Source organism: Sinohyriopsis cumingii, chromosome 12 (assembly GCF_028554795.1).
Source record: "Sinohyriopsis cumingii isolate HCF-2022 chromosome 12, ASM2855479v2, whole genome shotgun sequence".
Taxonomy (NCBI): domain Eukaryota; kingdom Metazoa; phylum Mollusca; class Bivalvia; order Unionida; family Unionidae; genus Sinohyriopsis; species Sinohyriopsis cumingii.
In genome coordinates, this window is record NC_142972.1 from 61,693,475 (window position 1) to 61,701,521 (window position 8,047).

At 34.7% G+C, this 8,047-nt stretch overlaps 2 pseudogenes across 1 annotated transcript; one reads left to right on the plus strand and one right to left on the minus strand.

Annotated features, from left to right (window-relative positions):
- Window positions 1-3,891: 3,891 nt before the first annotated feature.
- LOC149786574 (uncharacterized) lies at window positions 3,892-5,755 on the plus strand (annotated as a pseudogene). The gene is made up of 2 exons (XR_016425210.1): window positions 3,892-3,980; window positions 4,911-5,755. The product of XR_016425210.1 is annotated as an uncharacterized LOC149786574 (transcript).
- Window positions 4,007-6,337, minus strand: LOC149786575 (uncharacterized; annotated as a pseudogene).
- Between the last annotated feature and the right edge of the window lie 1,710 nt (window positions 6,338-8,047).

The window sequence follows — 8,047 nt, forward strand, 5'->3', positions numbered from 1 at the left end:
TTGTGGGTATAGTGTATGTTGTCGTGCGTATAGAATAACTATATAAACACACCCTTTCTCTTGTGTAAACCAATGGAACACGCCAAAACAAAATGATTTATGCAAGGTCTGCGCGATTTCTGTTCTCCATTTATATTCACTGTGAGGACAGAATACTATGTTAGGATTATTTTTCTTCATGTCTTAGCTTCAAGCATATAATGCGGCTTGTTCACAGTCTCGACATTCATCGTCGTCCAGACCAGACAGAAAAACGGCAGAACACTGCACTATGGGAAGTTGTGAAAAGTAATCAGATAAAAGAGAGTTGAACAACCTACAGTGTTGAGTACAATAATTGAACATCTTTCATCTTAAGTGGCATTTGAAGAAGGTGACGATATTGTTAAATTCAGCAATGGGCTCAAGAGAGGCGGAGGAAGGTCACAACATCAAAGCAGCATCGGTGGAGAAGAGGAGGGTAAAGGTGAGACGGGAGAAAACGTGTGGAGAATGGAGCCCGAGAAAGGAGAGGGGATTTCATAGACGGACTAAGAAATAGAGGAAAATGCAAGAGTAATTTAGATGATTCGATCAACCATATTAGAAGCAAGGGAAGAAGGAGGAATACAAAAAGAAGAAGGAAGACTGGGGAAGGAGGCCAACGAGAGTAGTTTTGAGTTCTTGGTCTGCACAAAAACATAGTTGTATTTACATAAAAGCAACCTGCAACATCAGACCCAGGAGGTGCAAACATTAAGCATAGTGTTGGTCATAAAATCAGCGGTCATTTTCAGTGCCACGAATATCTCTAGAAAAAAGATGCTAATTATATATGCCAATATATTTTGTGTTTTATGTTTTCTGTATGTATATGTTGTATGTGTCTGCATTATTGACAACTTAACATAAAAACCTATTTTCCCTATCTCTCCTCTGCCTAGTTGTATGTTTGTATATAAAAAATACAAGTGTGTCTGTCATCACTTCCTAACATTGTGTATGACATTACTTTTGTATGTTTCTGTGAAATTAATATCTAAACGCTTCCTACCTTATTCGTTCTAGGGTAGGGTATGTGATTGGAGCGTAGTGTGTGTAGGTACAGTTATTAAAAAAACCACAGGTAACACAGGTGATCTGTCATATTTTAAGGATATTGGATTGTAAATGAGTGTTTTGGGTTATAGATACAATTTTAATATTAACATTTCCGGTTTAATGCAATATTATTGTCTGATGTCATCAATTGATACACACAAAGGATTACATGTAGTGCCATTATGACCTTAAGTCAAATTCCCCGTTTTGAGACCCTAAACATTCACAACTTCGAGGTATAACACTCTCCCTATGTTGAACCAATGGACACTTTTAACAAAGGATGTCCCCTTTAATGCTCAAATGCCTCCTGCATGTTAGCCATACATATAATCCGAGTTTCCGTTTGAGGATATATATATATATATATATATATATATATATATATATATATATATATATATATATATATATATATATATATATACATATACATATATATATATATAATAATGTCTAGGTATCTTATTGCACTACATGTAATCCTTTGTGTATAGCAATTGATGACATCATATATATATATATATATATATATATATATATATATATATATATATATATATATATATATATATATATATGATTGGTTCTAATCAAACATAAACGTCACTCTAATACACGCTCGTACATACCCATCTCCGCACAATGTTACGAATAATGTTTCCGGATCGATATCAAAATCTTCTATTCGAAGTACAATGCTCGTCCCCAGTGTCATAATGTTCCAAGCGATAGCTTGATTATTCAGTGTCGGAATGTAATTTGCAGGATAGTTTGGGGTTGTAATTGCACCACTAGTGTCAACCACCACATGTATTTCATCCACTGAAAAACAAAATAAATAAAACAATCAAACAAGGATTTGCTCTAATGTCATAATATACTTGGAATTTATTGTTTAAAGGCATGTACACAATATTCCTAACAAACTTTACGATTTTATTTTGCAACATATAACAATACCACGTGCAGAATTAGCTTCAGATTGAATCGTGTAAAATAATGCATATACAAGACACGCCATCCATCCGTTCAACAATTATGCACATTATTATGAATCCAACTTAAATATCACTACAACAATGTTCGTATACTGGCTTGCCAAATGTCAAGTGAATTCATCCCTTGTACTTCTAACTATTTTTCCCTGATTATTCTCATTGATACATATTGATAAAGTCAATTAATTCCAACATGCAGACCAATTGTTTGTTATGCAGTGCAAACAGGTCAATCTATGAACTGTAACATATGGGGCAATTTATTCTTCGCCAGTGGTGTTTTTGGTGGCCATGTGTTTGACAAATTCTTTGTTACGTTTACGCTAAACAGATAAATAATGTTGGATATATTTACATCCCTCTGGATTGTTTGGCTGTTTATTATTTCAGTTCTGGACAAATATGTAAACTGTTTCATACTAGGAACAAAGCAATTTTTACTTAAGAAGTTTCATCACATGATTAATGTGTTATTGACTTTAATATAATGATATCATAATTTTTATATATGTAACACGTGCAATTGACCTATCGCCAGTTCAGTTGTCAATCACTCTGCTCGATTGACCAATCAGCCAACGTTATTATACACACCTCCAGACACTGTTTACGTCCGCCATTTTCATCCGACAAACTGCTTCGTTCGATATCGACCCGGCTATTGTATATATTTACAAATTTCGCAACGGTTCGGCAATTTTTCGATTCACAATGATGAAGAAGTGTCAATGGGGGCTTTGCAATTCTGATACTCGTTGTCCCGATCGTCAAAATGGAGGAGTTAAGTTTATTCCCTTCCCGAAACCAAAACGTAACTTAGAGAAGTGCAAGCGATGGAAACAGACGTGTGGTCGTCTGCATCATCAGCTGAACGTTGGCACAGCTGGTGGCAATTACCACATGTTTGTTTGCACAAAGGTAGGTAAAAAGCATGTACTTTCGATAATTTAATATAAAGAAAATGAAACCTTAAAAAAAACCAGAATAACGATCGTATGTTGAGCAATCACTATATCGTGCATCATTTTAAAGTTTGAACATTTTAATGTTGGTTTGTCCCATAAATAATGCATCATTGTCTCGATCTTTTAGACACATCAGTAACTCGGTATTTTTAGTCATGTAACTGTTGGCAGGGAATATAGTATATACTCTATAAGTAAATTTCCTTGATGATAAATATGTTTACTGATTTACTCGAATAAAGCACATCATACATATTTTCAGCACTTCCCTGATGGAGAGCCCACAGATAGATACCTTGACTCAATACCAGCGGATGTAATGCTAACACGACACACACCTGCAAGACCTCCACCAAGAAAAAGGTGGAAAACTCCATCCAATGTAAACGTGTAAGTTGATCATTATTATGTAACATAAATCGATGCTTAGTATATCAAAGAGAAACCACTCAAATGAGAGAGTTCAAGATCATGAAGCATGTGCATTTCAGTGAGGATGACACAATTGTAATTGTAATCACTATTGCATACTACATATATGTTGACTATATGGCTTTATATGTTTGGAGGAGTGTCAGTGGGTGTGAGAGAGGAAGGAAATAAAGTGAATAGATATATATGCATTTTGTCTTGTGTATACAGATATGTCTACACTATTATAACTGTGTTCCTTTTAAAGATTCCTGCAAAATAGATTAGTCCCGGACTTTGTGTCACCTTTTTTAAAAAGTAAGATCATTACCATTATTCATATTATTACAATAAAGAATTCAATCAAAATTTAAGCACTTTATTTGAATCCAGTGAAAGCAAAGCCATTGTTATTTTAGTTCAGAAGAAAATGGAGACCTACTTCTGGTTGTTGCTGATTCGAGTCAAGAGAATGATGTCAGTCTGCAGAAAGATGTCAATTTACAAGAAAATTATAATCTCGGTAAATGGAATTTATTTATGTTTCTTTCATTTCATAAACGCATGAAAAGTGAATGCAGAACACAGCTTCTCCAATATACCATCCATCACCTTTATATCTGGCAAAATCCTCTGTATGTGGAGGTCCTGTCTTGTGTATGTGACAAAATCACAAAAATTTGCACCAGTGACTAGCAACTGGCCTTGCACTTGAAACCAGTGGGAATGATTCCTTTTCAGTACAATTTCTCTTCCATTCTTCTCAAGAAATAGTGTGTCCTTCTTCTCATTTGACTCTATTGCATCAGCAATAGTCCAGTCCCGTATAGAAAACGGACACTTCACTTCCAGAACTCCAGGCTGCCCACCATCACATATTTTTCCATCTGGTGATGAACCTAAGAATGGAAATAATGGGTTCACAATGAACCCACAGTGATGTACATGATTATTTGTCTTCTTCATGTACATAGTTTTGCCACTTTTTCACTTGAAATACCATAACTTGAGGCAGCTGATTTAAATGGCTTTGGCTTAAAAATACTGATCAAGAATTTTTCTGTCATACATGCTTTTCTTCGCATAAATTTGCCAAAGTTGGATGCAGCTATTCTGCTTTCTCTCTTCTTGTACCACTGGTCACAAATATTCTGGTCCCTAGGATTCCTTTCTATCGATATGGCTTCTTCATCCGACAAAGCTAGATTTGACCATTTGTCAATGTTTTCCAACGCAGAAGAAGGTATCTTATCATTTGTTTTTTTGGGGTGAAAGCCCAGATCTCCGCAGTCTGTACTTTGTTGTCCTGGAACTTGTACAGCTTTTATTAATATAATCTGAAAGCGGACAGTTGAATAACTGACATAAATGACTACGCAAATTGAAACTATAGGTTGTACAAATTTTCTTATACATTAGAGAATATCTGAATAGGTAAACTTTCTACTTTCAGGTGCATCAGCATTGGATCTCCTTGCTTTGGCTGCAGAGAACAGAGAATTGACAGAAAAGCTTGCTCAGCAAGTACTTATTAATGAAGAAATGAGGCGTGACAGTACAAGAGTAGAGAAAAAACAAGAGAAAACATGTCTCAGGGAGCAAACATTGAATAAATTTACAGTAGCAACAGTGAGGGATAGCCATGTGAAAGATAACCTTTAAATACTATACCGGATTTATTTATAAACAATTTATGAACATTTTCAAATTCCTTGTGCCAGACGAATTTGAAATACCTCTTAGCTTCCCAAGGAATATAACCAGCATTCAGAACATGCCTTTGGAAGATCAACTGCTGCTGACACTAATTAAGTTACGCTTTAATTTTGACTTCAAACATTTAGCCAATTTGTTTCAAGTTTCACAACAGGATGTTGGTGCCGTTTTCCGAGCATGGATCAACTACATATTTTACAGGTTTGGATAGTTCCTATCTGGCCTGACAGAGAAGTGTTGTTGCAACAAATGCCATTGAAATTCAAGGAGGACTTTTCAACAACCTTTGTAATTTTAGATGGTACTGAACTAAAAGTGGAAATGCCTAGTGCCCTGAGAAGTCAGAGTCAGTGTTATTTTGACTACAAGTTAGCAACAACCCTTATAGGCCTTGTTGGAATTGATCCAAAAGGATCTTTCATTTTTATATCAATGTTGTTTTCCGGCTCAATTTCAGACAAAGAAATTACTACACAGTGTGGTCTGCTACCATTAATGCAACAGTTGCTGGACTGTAGAAATCTGATAAGAGGTGATGCACCAACAAAAAAACAAATATAAAACATGTTTTATTACCTATTGTCTTCAAACAATGCAGTAAGTGGCTTCCGCTTCCTGTTTATGTTTCCTGGTTTGGCAATGACCATAGTCGAGACTGGCTCAGCTTGTATTTTTGCACCTCTCGGTTTGTCCCATTGTTGAGGCAAACTTGTGCATGATGGTGGTTGTGCAGGTACATCTTTAAACCCTTCCAAAATCCAATCTTTGAGGGTCATTAAAAGAACGAGAACATGGGCACACTGGCCAGAAATTCTGAAAACGTCACAGAAAGAAAAAATGAATCGGCTAGTCTGACAAAATAAAATCTAAGGTACACTGATAAAAAGAGGGGCACATACATGAAGGTCATTTTATACATAAAAAGAACTGTACATATACATTGTCTATTGCTGTCTAATTTATGCTCCTTTTGTAATTTTACCACTTAAACATAAAATAAAATTTAATACATGTGTCAGGGAAACTGAAACATTTATTTGCCAAATACTAAAAAAATCTTCAACGCTATATAATACTACACAGGTCTGTACAGACTAGTGTACATGTACACAAAATACATGCATATAGAACTGAATCAGCTGATCTATAATACTGACACGTTATTACCAAAACCAGAATACACTAGTTACTCCTGTTTAAAAAGCAGCCTTCTTATAAAAAAATATACAATCGAAAGGTTTCTGATACTTACCCTGATTTACAGCTGCATAGAGCTTCAGTCACTCGTTTCTTTGAAGTATCGATTGCCATGATAGTTTTATGCGGTTCTTCGCTCCAGCGCTGACTCCGAAATATCCTGCATTTTACTTGAATTTCTTCATTCCCGATAGGAAAAGTTTTACATCATCAACGTAGGAGCCTTTACTAAATGCTCTCGCTTTCTGTCTCTGTCTCAATGTTGTTTCATATGGCAAATATTGCTCACCAATATCGTCTGGTATATCTCTTAGTGCTATCACGCCCGCCATTTGCACAGAATGTTTGTCAGAGGTTAAGAGGTTGTCAAGTCACGTGTTCGGTAGGCGGAGCGATCTACGTTCTGGCGTAAGGTCAATTGACCTCATGACACCATAAATTAAAATATAACATCAGGCCAAGGAAAGGCGTATCGACATATTATTCCAAATGTGTTCTGAATATTACATAAAAGTAACACAAGCTTATATAATTTAAGAAAACTAAATCTAGTTTTCAAAAATTAAAAATATGATATAACTTTATTTTTTATTTTCGTATTTCATATCTGTATTATTATAATTTTGATCTAGGAAATATGACATGATTGGAAATCCTTTACTAGCAATGGATAAATTCAAACATTTCATTCCTTAACATTACATAGTTTGAAGAAATATATATATATATATATATATATATATATATATATATATATATATATATATATATATATATATATATATATATATATATATATATATATATATATATATATATAGACAAGTAACCTTATTCATGAAGATACGCAACACTTCCTTATTTGATGATAATTAGCAATATCAAGTAGTCACCTCAACTCAAATGGCTCTATGGATATAGAGTAAATGGAAAGTACAAAATATGTTGGGAATGATGTAGCACCTTACAACGTTTGCACGCTTAATCTGAAATCATCCAAAGGTCAGAGATTAGAACGACAGTGCGATGGAAACCATTCATTAATGGGATGTGACCTTGATACATAAACCTCAGTTAGTCCGTTGCATCATTTCATCTCATAAAGCTCTAAAGTTAGATTCATGAGATGGCAGTTATATGTAACATATATACAAAGTCGCATCTACTAATCACAATCGGCTTTAAAGTGAGACAGGAATGTACAGTGAGAAACATACCAACAAAAACAACTTGAAATATTGAGCCATGCCCTTCACTTAAATGATCAGATCCCGAATGGTGATCTCAAGGCGACCATCATGTATAAATGTACTTTTCATTTCTTAGTAATGTGCGGCTGGAAACTTTTCAGTGGAAATGAAATTACAGCGGATCTACAGACAGATTCATGCATGGATAGACTAACAGAAAAAAAAGCAAAATATTTGTCACACGCTTTTCTCAAAAATATACTGGCTAGATCATTACCTTTTAAAACGCCACATGAAACAACATTAACTTATACAATCGAATCCATCCTGCCGCTGCTCTTGAATCTTTATCAGCATATAGCTTAAACAATTTAAATGCATTTGTATCGATTTGTACCAGATCACTTAGGTATAAATTCGTTCTCAGTGTCATCTACGTACATAAAAATATGGTATATAATATATATTGTACTTGACAAATTGCAAT